Source organism: Plodia interpunctella, chromosome 5, assembly GCF_027563975.2.
Source record: "Plodia interpunctella isolate USDA-ARS_2022_Savannah chromosome 5, ilPloInte3.2, whole genome shotgun sequence".
Lineage (NCBI taxonomy): Eukaryota > Metazoa > Arthropoda > Insecta > Lepidoptera > Pyralidae > Plodia > Plodia interpunctella.
Window position 1 is genome coordinate 11,155,685 of NC_071298.1, and position 18,538 is coordinate 11,174,222.

The following is an 18,538-nucleotide window of genomic DNA, read 5'->3' on the forward strand; positions in this document are numbered from 1 at the left end:
AACTTCACACCGCAAATACCCCAGTGTGGCTGCGACCACGGCGACTGTAGGGTCGTTGAAACGTCAGTATAACATTAAATAAAGGATCGTGCTAAGCGCCGGTGATTTATATATGTATTTATGTGTCTGTGATTCTGTCTGTCTGTAATTAAATCTTGCAAGTTTTTTTTACCAAATTCCTCTTCTCCTACACCTACAGAGTTGAAATTTTCAGGATTTCAATGACGTAGGCTTGTAAAAGTTTCATTTTACGAAATGCAGTACCTGCAATAAGTGTATTTAACCGGTCCGGTGACGCACACGCAAGCCTTGCGCGATTCCGGGTGAGAGGAGGCTTAAATTCAAGAAGCCTAAATAAGTATACGAGTATTTTCAATTTGTTATAGTGACCAATCGAAGCTATGAAATCTTAAACAAACTTAGAGATATACTATATATATATATATATATATTTGACGACCTCGGTGGCGCAGTGGTAAGGTTCTTGCCACTGAACCGAGAGGTCCCGGGTTCGATCCCCGGTTGGATCATGATGGAAAATGATCTTTGTTTGGCCCGGGTCTTGGATGTTTATCTATATATATGTATTTGTTATAAAATATAGTATCGTTGAGTTAGTGTTTCATAACACAAGTCTAGAACTTACTTTGAAGCTATCTCAATCTGTGTGATTTGTCCTAATATATTTATTTATATCACGTATGGTGTGAATATTTAATTGACATTATAAATTTAAATAAACATTTATAGATCTAACTAATACAATTATGTCGGCAATAAATCACAAAAGAAATTAGTAATTTAAATTAATATGGCTACACTGCTAGTCTGATATCGTCCACTTTCAGTCGTGCAAGCCGATACAACCAGATCTGAACATTGAGTTAAAAGAGGCAAGAACTGACAATGTAGATTCAGTGACTGACGCTTTCGATTGATATGCATGCGAGTCAAATATTTTATTTTGCTTAATTACCTTTGGCGACTCAAATATTTTGTTCAATCGCCAACATAAATGTTTAATGACGTATTTTTAGTGCCAGAACATAGTTGCAATCCATTTAATAGGCATTGCACATGCATAATGAACGAATGCACTTTTCATCACACATCTAAACATCATTCGTCTGATCTCCCTTCAGTGACATCTGTCTATCTTGACGTTTACTCGTGCGCCTGCGCGCCCTTGTTTCCTCGTGCTGCCGCGCCACAGCCGCCGTGGTGGCGCTAGTCTCGCAATGTTCTCAGCGCGCAATTACTTAATAGTGTTAGTAGTGTTAAATATAAAATATAATTTATCATAGTATTTTTGAACAATTTGTATTAAAGGCATTCGTCGCGAAATGATAAATTATTAAATTATTCATAAAGACATTCTCTTTATTTACCTTTTACAGCAAGTAAAAATACCCAAGTGAGAAAAAAAGTCATTTGCTTATTATTATTAGTATTAGTGTTGTGAGCAAAGATTATTCACGGAGCATAGGTATCACCTTTTTGAATTATTTCACCACACTTGTTTATTATCTACTCTATTCTCCTCTTCAGAATGTCTACTCCATGCTCTATAGCTCTGCGCTATCGTAGTGATGAACGTGTGATGGAGTGTTATGCAGATTCATAGAAAGCAAGAGAAACCGAACGATATAATATCATTCTGATTGCATATTTTGTTACAACTTTAGCGCCTATCACTTGAGGTGCCACCTATTGAATTTTATACTAAAACTTATATCATATCTCTCTATGTTTTATTTGAGCGATTTCTGCATTTTCTACAGCAGCTGCTGAAACTCCGCTTGCCTACGTTATCATCTCCACTTTGCACAATCGGTATCCCCAGTTGTTAGACCATTGGCACGCATATTATCCTTGACAACAAGCCAACATTTCTTGGGTTTACCTCTTCTGCCAGGGCCGGGCGGGAGCGGCATAGCCAGACATTTGTTCCCTACGTTTTGCCGGTGTATGCAAGACGTGCGTGAGTTTGTCTGCTATGTCACTGATATGAAGACGCGCGAGTTCCTCACGCGTTCGATCCGCTTGAACTTCGTCATCTCTTTCTTTCTAATCTTGGAGCTGTGACATCATGAAGCCAGCGTAAAAAATGCACAGCCGCCTGTCTGACTTCAATCCTTTTTGAGAATAAAAACTCACTACTTATAAATTTTTCTACTAATTGCACTTTTAAAATCGTAAAACATTACAAAGTCACAGATTAAATACAATTACAAATTCTCCATGACGTAGTTTGGCGGGAAAAGAACTCACCTTGAATGACGCTTCCCGCGCAGCGGCCTCGCTGACGGCCGCCAGCGGTCGTGCGGGCTCGGCTCCGCTCGACTGTTTCCGTGGCTGCTCGGGCGTCCTCGTCTCAAATCACGCGGTACACATTTTAATTCGTATGATTTGTTTTTAATTATCGAATGCACAGAGATGAAAGCATTTTTAAAAAAAAATTCTTTAAGCCCTAGCAATCGCATACTTAGTACTTAGTTTATTTTAGCGAATTTTCCTCAGCACTTGGTCTTTAAGTAGTATACGCTAGTAGTTTGTAGCTTTTTATGATTCGAAACGGACATATTATGAAAAAACTTTGCAAATTGATTCTAAATACATGCAGAAAATGACTAGTAAGATTGTTTCTAAAAAAAAACGCTTTAATGTCTTTTGAAGTATTTTCAGAAATTTAATAGATAGGTTACATTTTTCGTGTTCTACGGTGCTTCTAGATCAATTATAAAAAATAACTTATGTAAATAACACCAGGAATCTAAACCACACAATAAAAGCAATATTCTATATCCAAACGTGAAACAACTCATAAAATTAAGTATGCGTCCCGTAAATACGTTCCCATGATCTCCTGCTTGCAAGCAACTACTAGACCACAGTAAACTTAGAAATTATGCATTTTTTTCTAAATATGTCATTTAAACATATAGGTAAGTATTTCAAAAGAAAAACAATTGAGCACTAGATACATTATTTGATCTTCGTTTAATTTCATATCTATTTACTTCAGGTAATATTATAATCAAAGGAATTATAATGAAGTTGTGCTATGTTGTGTTTAGTTTAATTGACGCGGTGAGATGAAAGTTAATGCTTGTTCGAAGTAGTAAGTTAATACAAGTAGTTTAATATTAGTTTATGAATAACAAAGTAATCATTTTTATTTTCGAAATCATAAGTGACTGAAAACTGCCGAGACACTCGGCAGTTACACACATAGAAAGGGGAAAAAATGGTGGAAACAAAAAAAATGTTTTTTTTTTCTTTCAACTATTACGGGAGGCGGAAGAGTTTTACAGAACTGGCTGGAAATCGAAACCAATTCAAAAATCTAATCTCGAGACAGCACCAGCCAATGACAAGGGACGGGTATCAGTCTGTCGCCATTATTTCTTGACCTAATTTCGTAAAAAAGCCTTTTCAGGATTTGACAATGATAACACTAGGTTTGGAGCCGTAATAAAAATATAGGCGAGCAAGCATCCACCGGCTTACGGGGGCGCGGTATGTTGGTTTGGTTCAGTGACTTCTCGTCAGTCGAGCTATCTAGACGTGCGTGCGTTGCGCGCGCCGGCTCACTCTACGAGCGCTGTGGAACTGTTTGTAATTTTGAATTTGGAATCGTGTGTGTTTTCTTATTTTGAAAAGAAAATTTTTGATGACAGTGACAGAAGTGTTGTGTACGGAGGTTTTGTCTTTGACGATTTATTTTGTGGTGCATTCGGATCAGTGAACTTTTGGATTGCGATTTGGACTTGGTAAGTGCGTTTTTATTTTAATGTTGTTTATTATTTCGGCTGTAATGATAACATAACATGTTTATGTGAGTATCCTTCGAACACGAGCGTTTCAATTACAACGTGATTTGTATGTTGATTACAAAATACTAATTCAACAAAAAAATTACATTATTAAGTATTCGGTAGAATCTGTTTCAAATAAACTTAATAGGAAATTACAAAATATAGAATTTTCGTATACAACATTATTGTTGTTATTTTCGAGTGTATTAATTGCTGACACGGATGTCAGATTTTATTCAAGTCACCTAAAGGTATCTGATATATTAGGTTCTTACTTTTCTAAAATATATAATTTTCAATCACTTAAATAAATGAAATAATGCGTGAATGTTTAAGTGAACGACAGATTGTGTTGACAAATTTCAATTTGAATATGGAATATGTTCCAAATATTGAAATTACGAATCATTAGCCTTGAATCTCCACTTAGATATATAATAAAATAAATAAATTTGTTTTGTTCGTTTATGTAATAATAAAGGTAGTATGCAGTAGGTTTAATACATCTTAAATAGAAGTGATAGAAGGGCGGAGCGTAGGCGCAGTTGGGCGGAAAAAGCAGAAGAAAATGTTTTTTTTTTTAATATTTCAGGCATTGAGATTTATTTTATTATATATAAATATTTATTTTATTATTATAAATACATTTATCTTCGACCGCTATAAACATGTTTTAGTCAAATCATATTATGATCATGTAACAACGTAACAGTATAAATTTAAGACCACATTTTAAATATTAATAGACTAGAATTTTCTCGCGGCTTTGTTTGCGCGCGTTACTTTCGCTTTTAGTAATTTTCAGGATAAAAGGTGTGTCTGTCTTTCTTCGTGTGAATTGTCAAATTAAAGGATTATTTAGTCGTTTTGATATGTGAAAATGACATAATATAAAATTCCACTTTTAACGATAATTTGAACAAAAAATACTATACTTAACAAGATGACTTTTACTCTCTCTCTCTTTTTACTATTGATCAAACAAACATACATACGACCCACTTGATGGTAAGTGGTCACCGCAGCCTATGAACGTCTGCAACACAAGTAGTGTAACACGCGTGTTGCCAGTCTTGAATCTTTGAGGGGTTTCTTCACAGCCATAGCGCGTGTCTAACCTACTTTTTGACTTCGAAATGCCTGTCAGATTAAGAAGGAATCCACCTTTCTTTCAATAGATTGCCATGAATGATCACGGAGTGTCATGGCCTTGCCTTGCCACTTATCTGAAGTGCGCAGCGACAGACGTTGTTTGCTACTAGATATTGTATAATAGCGTAAACAAGCTCGAAAAACCACACATATTCATCTAAAGTCACTTTAAACCTTGTTTCGGTAGTTTGTAGTAAGCGCTTATAAATACTCGCCACAATGGAAGGTAGATTACTGGCCGCTAAGAAAAACCACGGAAAAATTGAAATATTTTCTATATTTAAATTTTTATGATAACTGGCCAGCATTGGAAATAAAACTACTTTCCTTTATTTTTACTACGTCTATCTCAGTTTGTCTTTTGTTTTGATGATGATAACTGGCTGGTAAGAAAGAGTTTGTAGCATAGAAAAGAACTAAAATGTTCTCACAATATTTAGGCTTTGACAGTCTGACTCGTATAGGTCAAAGTTTGTCGAACGAAGGATTTTACACAAATAAATATAAAACGAATCAAATATAAAGCCAAATACACAGTATTTTTTTTTTTTAATTTTAACGAACCACGGAAAAGATTCAATATATCTGTGCATTTATCGTAAAACCTTGGCCTTATCAACTACAATGCACTTATGTAAGTGCAATATACGTATAGAAACGATTATTATTGTAATGTCAGATACATACGGCGAATAAGGTCCGCCCATACACTTTACATGCTGAGGGAGGATAACCTGGTGTCGACCTTAAATTAAACTTCCGTGTGTAGTCATTTATTATAGAAGCGGTGGTGGTGTAATGGTTAAGACGCCCGCCTCTGGATCAAAAGGTACCAGGTTCGAATCCTACTCGTGCCACATAAGTTTGTATACCAATCTGACTCATGTATAGTAGTTTTCATCGGCCACCATTTGCTTCCGGTGAAGGAAAACATCGTGAGGAAAACTGGTTGATTATTAACTTGTGTGTGAAATGGAGAAGGCAATGGCAAACCACTCCATTACTAATGCCAAGAAAGTTGTCATGTGTGTTTCATTCCACGTAATGACCACGACCCTCAGCCATGAGGAATGTAACTGTGACTATGAAGAATTGTAGTTATTGAGTTAGTGAACATTGTAGTAGAAAAAATACATATGATATACCTAAATTTGAAGCGAAGTTATATAATGGTGAAGACTCCCGCCCTTTGGATCGAAAGGTCGGGTTTTAATCCTACTCGTGCCACATTAATTTGTATAGAAATCTAACTTATGTATTCCGCTGTAATGTATATCCGGCAAAAACGTAACGACAACAAAATCTCGACAGGTGGGTTTTATTTCAAGTTTTCCGACTTCATAAGTAAATACTGATAAGTATTCACGCATAGGAAACATGGTAACATTGTGGATACAATAACGTATATATATACCGATTGGACTCTATAATTGATTGTTAACTGGTGTGTAGAGGTAATACTGTTTAATTGTTAACTTTAGTTTTAGGCCCATAACGTGCATATTTTATTTAACTTTTTTCTCTCATATAAGAAAATTTATTTTGAAGGAATTTTCTCCCTCGTATTCAAAGGTTATGGAATGATCTCCCTGCCATGGTTTTCCCTGGAGACAGGGTCTTTCTTCAGGGTCGGCAAAGCGCACGTGTTGCCCTTGGTGTTACAGGCGTCCATAGGCTGCGGTGACCGCTTTCCATCAGGTGGGCCGCATGTGTTTGCCTACTTAGTAGTATAAAAAAATATTTCCGGTCCCATTCGGGGCTGTGACGCCGGGAAGCTCAGGGCAGGCTTGCCTCACGTTTACCCTCCTTAGAAATGTTATTATTGCCTACCAGCTGCCAGCTCTCATTGTCGCCTCGTACCATATCCCGACACCGAAGGATAGATCATAGGATTTATTCCAATTTATCTATATTGAGACGTACAGTCAACAGCGCATCATGCTTACAAAATTCATTACAATTCGCTCCTATTATCGTGTCATTAAGATCCTTGCAGATGTGGCATGTTTCCAGCCTAGAATAGGACCACTATACTTACTGTGGATGTCGCAAGAGGCTATTCCATAGGTACCTAGTTCGAAAGAATAGCATATTTAGACAAACAAAAATATCTTAACGTATATTACATGTTACATAAGTGTAAATGAACAGAATGGTAGTCAACGTCTTTAGTGACTGCAATCAATTCTTCAACTCGCGTGTGTCTATCCCACATCCATTATTAGATGATTCGGTACTTTTCGCAGTTTTCGAATCAGAAACACTCATTTTATTATCAACTTTACCGTCCAAGACGTAAAGTTTAAATCTGAATAACAGGTGCAGTCGAAAAAACGCAAATTCAGCGACTTTCGAGTTATTTTTGTTATAAATGATCGAATCACATGTTAATCATTTGTAAGACTTAAGTACTTTCACTTGTTAAGTCTATTGTTTAATTCATCTTTGGTTTCGTTTGAGAATTTTATTGTTCTTTCGGTCCGTGTGATTTATATTTACATTTTCTTTGAGAAAAACATTGTTTTGGACAATGAGTGTGAGACACCTAATATTTTAAAGACGAAAATACTTCTAGATATTGTGTTTGTTAAAAAAATTGGGTTAAGTACGGAGAAGTAACTGAAAACTTCTGTTCTACTTAGAAAGAAATCATAGCTTGAATCGTTCGACCGTACGATTCGCAAATGCCAAAAATAAATCTGGCAAAAACGCTCTTGACCGATTTCGATTAAAAAAATAAAATTAAAAAGATAACAAATGAATGCATTTCCGCGTGGCGAGAGGCGCGCGACGACATGCAATGCCGCGCTGCGTCGACTCGACTCGCCAAAAGTGAAAGTATAATTTCAAACATAGAACGTCACCATTAAGTGCAACTGGCCAGTGTAAGTTATTTGATTTTCTTTTATAATCTGTGCTGGAAGTTTGCCGCCAAAAATGACAGTCACGTCGAATGTAACGTCACTATGTTGCGTTGATTTTATGTCTTGATTGGCCGGTTTTATTTTTGGACTAGTCAGCCGGTGTTTAGCTTATGCTGGCCATAATACTGGCCACATAGAATTTCAATGCAGTCTTTCACAATTTGATATTAGTTTTTTTGGTTGGTTGAAACTGAGCAAATGCTCAGTTAGCTCAGTTTTATAAAGAAGAAGAAAAGTATAACATTCCATTAAGTATCATTATATTCTTCTGTATTAGACGTGATACATACAGGTACCTGTGACATTTTTTACCCTGTGTTATTATTATATATAACTTGACCCCTGGCCGATATGAAATTAAATGGATTCATTCATTCTAAATATAAAGAAAGTTGATAAAAACTATGTATATTTGTTTAGATGGTCGCAGAGAGGGTCGTTGAACTCGCGCCGTTTCGACAAATTTATCAATAACTCAGTGAACTTAGACCCTCGGATAATAGCCATGACGATAAATCGTGAAAGAAAGTTTCAATGAAAAAAAATACGTTACAAGATTCGTGACAAACAAACATCACTGTTTTACGTCAGAAAAATTACAACGAGCAACTGCCAAGTTAATAGGTATATATTTTTTCTTAGGTAAATAAATTATGCTCTTTTTATAAAATACACAATATTATTATGTGTATGTCACAATCCTTAATCTACTCACATATTTTCATTGTTATATTATAGGCCTAACATTTAATTCCAAACAGACACGAGACGAAGTTTTTATTGGTACTAGCAATAAAATAAATACGCGTCTGCTAATTCCAACTGCCAAGGTCCGCGAATTTTTCTCGTCTCTCCTTGACACACAAACGAGTGTGCGCGCGAAAAATACACGCCACCCATAAAGAACACTTCACACTGCAAAATATGGAAAGATTGATTCCTTTTTTTTCCGTGACGTCACACAATGGTCTATGATCGGCACTGTGTGCTGCAGAGAACTTATTTTATACATGACTTGCTGGAATATTTTATACATAAAGATCAACACCTGTGCAAAATGTGAAAATAAATTTTAAATACTTTTACAGAATACACTGTGACGTCACAATCATATGGATTTTATTTCATTATATACGTCACCCAAACATTAATGCAATAGAGCCGGTTGTCACTGCGATTTAGCAATGTATATATGTGTGTTTTCTTTAATTTTGTTGTTAATATGAAATAAAAATAAATAGCTACAAATATAAATAAATAGTGTTGCTTGCTTCGTTGTCGCTGCTTGTACTACATTTGAATTTCTGTGGAATTTTTATGTAAATACAACTTATGCAATATACTATTCGCGACAAGAGAAAATTTGCAAAGACGTTTATTTTAGTAAACAAGATTAAGTAACACATTTTGCCAAATCTGCACTTTATCTACTAACGTGATAAGACCGACGAATTTATTTACACATAAAATACGTTGAATTTTACACGTCCACATGCCAAATCATATTCAAATTATTTACCTAATCGAAATGACTACTTGAATCCCAATTTTAATTGTCACTTGTATCTGAGGGCTCCACTTTAGCGTGGGAATATTTCTTATTATTAAATAACCTAAGGTAAACCTTGTGCAAGACTTTATTCTGTCCAATTCTAAGTTTTTTTTTACATTTTGTTTTGCGTGTACAGACATTTTTGCATTGGTACAGTCACAGCACATCAACTTACACATTTTCATTGCAATGGCGGCATAGAGGTTCATGCACGGTGACTTGATGTGCTGTTGACTGTACTGGTACCATACTTATTGCGTTCCGTTACTGTTACAAGCTACACTATTCATTACTTTACATATTCGCACGTTCCTGGTTTCAATTTCGGCTGTGACGCCCAAAAAACAGCTAAATATTTATAAATTTTGAAGATTCGACTGTGATTTCACGACCTGCCGCCTGCTTACGTCAAAAACCTCTTTGGGAAAGCTGTTACACATCGGTATATCTGCCAAGGCTGGTCTTCTCCCTGGCCTTGTACAACATCTACAGGGAGGTATGGAGTGGATATATTCTACTCTTGAAACCTGCTCAAAACCAACACACCTTACACAACCAGCGTATTAATTTTAAGTATACCAAAAAAGCCTACAATGCTCTACGGGTCCAGTATAACAACAGCTTCAGGGGTCTGTTGGGGCTGCACTGGCGCTACAGTGCCTCAGGAATGTTAGCCGAGCACAGCACAGACGCTTCCAAGCGGTGCTTCGTAAAAGGACTGCTTCCTTGTTGTCACGGGTAAGGTGCAGTGCCAACACACTCCTGAGGGCGTTGTCGGAAATCAAAATCAAAATCAAATCATTTATTCAGAAATTAGGCCTTCACAGGCACTTTTTCACGTCATATTCTAAATTAAATGATGTTTACCAAAGCTACAAACTATTAGCATTTCGGAACGACCACTGCTGAGAAGAAATGCCGAAAGAAACTCATTCAAACAGTGTTGGTCCCTATTATGCCAGAAGGGCTTACCATTTTTAAATATAAATTTATGTATAATTTTTATCAGTAATATAACATGTAAGTACACAATAAAGTACATGGTCAAAAGGTATACTGAAACATATTATGATTGTGATCAAGTGCTTATGAAAGGAAAAAAAAATATATGAAGGAAGGGTGGATAGCCCATTTCTGAAGTACTGGTCATCCTTACATGTCCAAAACAACAACCTGCATTTTAATTTTTACTAACATAGTTGTTTAAGTCTTTTACTAATATAATATGGAATTGTATTGTATATTGTGCATAGTCTGAAATAAATATTTTCATTTCATTCATTTCAATTAATTGCAATTTACTAGCTATTGCCCGTAGCTCCGCGCGTCGTAGCCTATGTTTGACCTTTGGTCGTTAACTACGAGTATATCTATTCCGAATTTCTGAAATTGGCCCAGCGGTTAAGCCGTGAAAGCGTGACGGAAAGAAAGACATTCCCATTTAAATATGGAACTAAGGATTTTTCTTCTCTAAATTGTTATCCTTCTACGTGGAATTGAACATTTTATTGCAATAAAAACTTAATCTATCTATTATTGAGGTATTACAATGAAAAATATGAGTAACTAATTATATCTCGTTACGTCACGCTCTGCAGATATGCTCGGCCCTCAGGCTGGCCGAGTGAATCATCCTGATATACATTTTTGGTGCGCGCAATTTTTCTGAAACTGCGTCAAGGTGAAAGCAATTGTTAGTTTGCAGCACTGTGCAGATATTTCACAGGCATATTTATTTATTAATTGGGAGGCGATAGTGTGGCAACTATGTGGAGGAGAGACGTATATGAGGCGATAGTGGAAACGCAACTTTGTTAAGGGGAGACGTAGGTATTTGGTAAAATGCGCGCCAACGAATTCCATTGATATGAAAGTAAATTTTGTAAATATTATTGGAATTCGGAGTTTGAAATTAGAACACTTTTATTTTTCTCACTTATTTTTTTTTTATTTCACTTCTGTACACTCCCATAGTAGAAACTGAGATAGCGTCGCTAAAAACATAAATTAACTGAGTATATTTTTTTGAGTTCTTTCTTTGAACGCACCGATTAGGAATAGCTCCTATTTATCCTTCATATTTAACCATTGTTTTTTTTTTAAAGATCTGGCTGAAAACAAAAGCCGTTTTTGAGAATTCACATTTTCGCCAGCTGATTTGTCTAATCTCCACAAACATTTATGCAAACGAGATCAGCCTTGACCTCGACACGATAAATATTTGAGTTGCTGTTTTCGTATATATGCTGAAACGACATAGTCTGAATTATCTTGTCCTTATACGAGTACTGTCTGCGCCACGGGGCTCGGGGATAAAGTTACCTTATTCATATTCTGTGCTTTTCCGTGTTTTGCATACACTAGCTTACTTTGGGGCTAGCTCAATCTGTGTGATTTGTCCTAATATATTTATATATATTTATAGCTTAGTCTAAACTGCCTTCGTATCCACTATAGGTCTTATAGAACTTCATAGAAATCGGTTTAAGGACATTTATTAATCCATTTTTTTTCATATAAATAAATAAATATATTAGGACATCACACAGATTGAGCTAGCCCCAAAGTAAGTTCGAGACTTGTGTTATGGGATACTAACTCAACGATACTACATTTTATAACAAATACATATATAGATGAACATCCAAGATCCGGGCCAATCAGAAAAAGATCATTTTCCATCATGACCCGACCGGGGATCAAACATGGCACCTCTCGGTTCAGTGGCAAGAACTTTACCACTGCGCCACCGAGGTCGTCATATACTTATGAGACGATCAGGATTTTAAGTTAACAGCTTACTGATTAATAAGGCTGTGTGATTTCCTATCAAACTAGGTACCGAAAATAGGCGGGAGACATGTGGACTGGCGCCATGGCAACAGCCTCGACTCCCAATTATATAAATGGCGGGAAAGTGGGTGAATGGTGACTACGATTTACGACGTTGCGGGATAAATTGGCGAATTAAAAGTATTGAGGGCAGTCGAGTAAACTTTGGCACAGACGTGAATTTCGGCTTTTCTATTTGTGTTATTTTTGAGAAATTTCCAATTTCTGATCTGATGAAAATGTCAAACAAAATGTCACAATTTTGGTAGTAATCTCAGTGTTTCAGTAGATATAGCTTAAAGAGTAGGTAAGCTTTATCCACTTAATCAATCTTCATGGAATTTTGCATACTATTATGGGAAAGGATATAGAGTAATCAGTGTGAATGGTGAAGGTTCCCGTGGGAAAATCTCGCAGGCGAAGGCGCGGGCAAAAGCTAGTTTTCTAGAAAACTTAAAAAAGTCTTGATTTTATTTTGTATTACCAAAGCAAGGCAAAGACGCATACGGCGCGCCTGATGGTAAGTGGTCACCACAGCTTATCAACGATGACTTAATTACCGTGTTATTGGTATGTCTTCGTCAACAAAACGCGTTAGTTTTTACATGAAATTGCGTAATGACGTCGTTAATTTTATCATTTTAAAGCACGCTCATAAAAATGCACTTATTTGAAATATTCTGTTATAATATTAATGTTACGTCATTTTAATATACTAGCTTTTGATCATAGTTTCATCTGCTATGTAGGAACCCATTTTCTTGTTTATTTAAATATAAATGTACTTAATGGCAATATTCTCTTACATTAGTAACTTAAAAAAATAATATGTATCACAAATAGAGCTCTCTGTGTACAATATTATATATATATTTTTTAATATTTGGATTTTAGTGCTATAAAAGTTGTATAAAGGTGATAATGAGTGAAATAAAATATTTCGAGCCCGATTCGCGATTCATTATCAGAACGGCCACGTTGTTGTTGTTAGCGAAACGTCTTTTGTAGAGCGGAATATATTTTATAAAGTCTTCTTAACGCTCATAAATAACTCCGTAAGAAATATGGGATTGTAAAGTGAATAAGCATAGACAAGTATAGTTTTTTTTTAATTATTTTTGTTTTATGGCAGCCCGCAAAGGGTTGACAGCGGCGCAGTCATTTTACAGTGTTTTAGTTTTATGACAGTCGTAAAAGAATAATAAATATTATGGTTATTATATTGACGCGCATGGTTGGTAGACATTGTTACGTTTTTTTATCTTTGAATTGTTTTGTTGGCACTTTCTTTTCTTTTATCCTTTTCAAAAAAGGTCTTTTTTATTTCCCTTAGTAGTTAACGGGAAGGGTTGATATCGTCATTCCGAATTTTGTGTTTATACTTGTTACACTACAAACTTAATTTGACAAAATAATGATTTTATTAATGTTTACATTTTGTTGGTCTAATTGTCGGCCTACAAAGGCTATGGATGAGCAATGCCTGCTTGGAGATGCGGATGTTAAGATGACGCGACGCGACGTGACAGATTAAGGAAGGTTCATTTTTTATTATCATGTGTGACTTTACGCGATTAAATGTATTTAGGTTTTTTTTTATGAAAGTCGCTTCGGTAGTAAGTAAGTTAAGAGGGCAGAGGCTATCAAGAAGGTGATGCATGTGACAAAAAATATGATGAACTGAATGTGAAAGAAAATATATCATGCGTAGACCCATTTAATAAAGGGCGAGGTAAGGGACAAAAAGACGACGTGTTACTGGTTGAACTCTCGACTGTGATACGCCGAAGTCGAATTTACCTAAGAAATAAACTTCTTCTTGGCGTAATAAAAAGACTGCACAAATATATTTACAGTTTGCATAATATAGAGCACAATAGTCGTTTTCTTAGAATTTTAAGCGATAATGCAAAATTTTAGCTGTATTAGAAATATTTTACAACCTAAGCAGGTCCTCGATAGTGAAGATTGCGAATATTTCTCTATCTAGGCACTGTTCGCTAACCTTCGACAATTTTCGGCAAGCGAACGCATCACCAAACGACGTTGACCCCCGGACGCCCCCTCTGTGCTCACCATTTAGCAGTAACAAGGGGTGACGCAGTACTATCAGGGAGATCAAGTGTCGCTGGTTACGGACGTCCGCGCCTGAAACCTTGGCCTACATTGATAAGGTACTGGGCCCCGCTCAGCTGATGATAAAATTGATATACTTCCTTTAATTACATTTTTTAAATGGGATTATCAATGACGGCATTTGTAAGGTCTGTGTTTGGTTTCATATTATACCATTAATAATAAAAGTCTGACATCAAAAAGGAATTTCTTAAAAATAATGTCTTAATTAAATTACAGTGTTTTAATAAATTACATAATTTGATTAAAACACGTCAGAAATAATTAACATAATCTCTCTCCCTCTCGTCTGAGCATTTTCCCGATTTCTCAGCCGCATTTTTATCAAGGCAAGGCACAAAACAACAGAGAGAGAAAAAAAATAGAAAAAATAATAATGTCATTTCAAATATGGAACACCAAACACGCGATGTTTAATGTTGTGATGCCAGCAGTTTAAGGCCATGATGACGTACCTACTCTATAGATTGTCTATGGATCTACGCGTCACACTACTCACTCTCGGACCTCTCTTTCGCACCCTTTGTTAGACGAGGCATGCCTATTCATATTAATTTAGCCCGCAATGGTGGTTTGGCTATCCATGACCCAGTTTTTTTGTGAATATATTTATGATCTATGACATCCCAATATTCTTTGAAACAATTGGAATTTTTGCTATGTATATATTAATACATAATTTCTTTGCTCATTATGGATATAATTCTTATGAGTTTAATGATTGCATATAACATGACTATTGTTTATTACAGCGTCTTATTTTTAAGATGTGTTACGTTGGAAAATAAAAACGATTTTAAATAAAAGTAAAATATTTATTATTTTTAATAGTTGAAAGATGCTTTTGCATTTTCCCGATATTAAAACTTATCATCGTGTTTGTTGTAATCTGTTTCACGTTCAAATTGACCAAAATGAGGACGCATTTGGGAACGACGAATACACACCTACATCATAAACTGTCAAAACTGTCATTTACCCGCCAAATTGCATTCAGAAATTATATTTTAAAACTCGGCACGTAATATTTTAACCTTGATCTCTACCTATTACTGAAAAACACCCAAGTTATTGTCTTGCACCTGTCGACGAGCTAAAATACACTTTAACGCTGTACAAATAAGGCGTAAGTTGTTTTGAGGTACTACGCCTAGGACCTTGAGAATCGGCCTTGCTTCTATCAGCCCGCTCTTTCCGCCTTCAAATCAATTCGATTATTTTATTAAGTTCTATAAAAAGTTCATTTTTAAACGAAGCTACAAATTATGTATCATTAAAAATAACTGGATTTATTTTTAGATTTATTTATAATTTGAAATTTATAGTTTTCCTCATTAGGCTTAATTTTTATTACCAAATAATATTTTTGTTGATGTAAAACGTAATAAGTTTGATTTTAAACAATTGGCAGACAAAATTGTTTTGTTAATTGAATTCCTAGACTAAAGTACCTAAAATACCGAAAACATAAAAATATATATCAAGGCTCAATCCCACACAAAAACAAGATAAATTTACCGTTTATTTAAAACTATGACCCATATACAATATTCGATTAAACAGAGGCGGGCCGAAAATTTGTGTACGAAACTGCGCGCGCGCACACACACGCACCCGTAATCTCTGAAAGTGTGTCATGATCAGTAGGTTAAGTTTAAATAAATTGAACTGAGGGCCGTTGTTCAGGTAGGTGGCGAAGGTCTCCCGACTCTTCTTGGTCTAACACGCGTATATCACCATTATAACAATAATATACGCCTCGAATACTACCATAACACTGTTATACGACTTTTGGCTTTATAACATCTTTTGGCGAATTCGTGTAGACCCATGACCTTGAATCTAAGGTTAAGGTTCGGTTTTAGCGAATGTAATTTGCGAGGCGTGTTCAATAAATCGGTAATTTCTGTTAAAAAAAAGCAAGTTCGTGAAATTTTGGGTGTTTTGGAAAGGGCGGGAGTCACCTTGTTCTGTTAAGGCCACAATTGTGTTCACCATGGTTTTTTAAATCGTAAATGTTGCCCTTAATGATATCTGTTGTTTTAAATTGAAAATGGGACGGATTTGCAAAGGAATAAAATTAAAATGTTAAATTGAAATTAAATAATTATTAATTTTTAATTTGATATAGGTAATTAATATGAATTAGTTTGATGGTTAATGATGGAAATTTCCAGGACAAAAATATCGCTTTTGTTCTTACTACTCAACCGCTAGTAATCAATTGCGTGTAACTGTAACCATTTTAAATCCATATCACAGCTTACCAATATTATGTACCTACTATATTCAATCAGAATCTCTATCAGAATCTTTATAGCAGTAATAAACTGGCAAACATTACCATAGGTTTAGGCTATTACTAGCTGCGCCCCGGGTCTTCGCTTCTGTGGGAATTTTGGGATACAAAGCACCCTAATTATTATTCCGGATTACATTCGACGCGTGTACCAAATTTCACAACAATCCGTCAAAAAGATTTAACGTGACAGAGTACACAACATACATACGCAAAAAACAATGTAACCCTACCAATATTATAAGTTTGTGAGGATAAACTTATAATATTGGTAGGGTTACATTGTTTTTTGCGACAAATAGTAGCCTAATACAGCTCGTAAACTGATTTCTTTTATCTGTGGTGGTGCCACTCCCAAAACTACCACGATCGCTGCAGGATCTGTATTACGCCAAAAATACTGCTTGCATTTGCAGCGTTTTATTTGTCCTCACTAATATGATTCGCCAAGTCGACACGTTAAAAGGAAAGGTACGAAAGGTCCACCAAAATCACCTCAATCCCCTTTGACGTTAAAGAAGGACAAACAAACACACTTTCACGTTTATATTAGTATGTAAGTATGGATGTCCCGAAATAGAACGTGAGGATCTCTAAAAATAATGGTCCTTGCGGCGCGGTGGCACGAAACTGACCGAAAAGTTTCCGTTCGAAGCCCGATACACACGAGAGTACTTACAGAATTACAAACAAGGCTATATTCATATCATTAGGTATATTGTTTAACCACTTAAAATATTTTTTTTCTTTATTTATTCCTGCGTACATACTATCTTAACTATATTTGCTATTAAATATTCTTAATGCGAAAAATAGGTTTATTTATTACCTCTTCACGCATTATCTACAAAACCAATCTTCTTGTAAATATGCATACATGTAGTTTAAAGTACGGCGAAGGACCTTTCGTGCCGGAAAAATAACTGTTCCTGTGTGGGAAATTCGCAATTCGCAGGCAAAAAATAACACTTTTTTTTTACAAAAAAAAAATACATTTTTGCCAAACACTAGATTATTGTGTCAGAATGATCTTGTTGTATTCAACGCATGACAGAAAATCATTTCCGTGCAGTATTGAAATTAAGTCGAGTAGTTCGCTCGTTGAAAGCCGTTAATGTTAAGCTTATCACAAAACGTATGAAATAGTTTAAAAACAAATCAGTACATCCTAACTAATATTATAAATGCGAAGGAGAATTTATATTTATATTTATATTTAAAAAATGGTAAGCCCTTCTGGCATAATAGGAACCAACACTGTTTGAATGAGTTTCTTTCGGCATTTCTTCTCAGCAGTGGTCGTTCCGAAATGCTAGTAGTTTGTAGCTTTGGTAAACATCATTTAATTTAGAATATGACGTGAAAAAGTGCCTGTGAAGGCCTAATTTCTGAATAAATGATTTGATTTTGATTTTGAAGGTAAGTTTGTTTGTTTGTTGCCTCTTCACGCTCTATGTACAGAACCAATCTTCTTGTCATTTTGCATACATGTTGTTTTAAGTACGGAAAACTAACTGCTCCTGTGGGGAATCACGCGGGAGAAGCCGCGGCCAAAAGCTAGTAGTAATAACACACATTAATCTACCATTTCATTACATACAATACAAATTAGATCAAATAACAATCATTACTCATTAATTGAATAAACAAAATTCGCGTGAACCAAAAACGGAGCGCTGTCTCTTCACAATATCCAGGGCGGTTGTGCAACTGCATTTCGCGGCGATGCACCGACGTTGCACAACGGCCCACATTATTGTATTGTAATGTAATTCAGTTGACGTGTCCGTAGATTTGTCGCGAGAACATAATGACGCGGCTGTGA

At 35.6% G+C, this 18,538-nt stretch overlaps 1 protein-coding gene across 3 annotated transcripts in view; it reads left to right on the forward strand.

Moving 5' to 3' along the window:
• Nucleotides 1–3,531: 3,531 nt before the first annotated feature.
• Eip74EF (Ecdysone-induced protein 74EF) overlaps nucleotides 3,532–18,538 on the forward strand; it is a 209,375-nt gene continuing 194,368 nt past the window's right edge. For all 3 annotated transcript variants that reach the window (XM_053746007.1, XM_053746006.1, XM_053746008.1), the window contains exon 1: nucleotides 3,532–3,773. The gene's annotated coding sequence lies outside the window, so the exon portion shown is untranslated. The remainder of the gene's footprint in view (nucleotides 3,774–18,538) is intronic.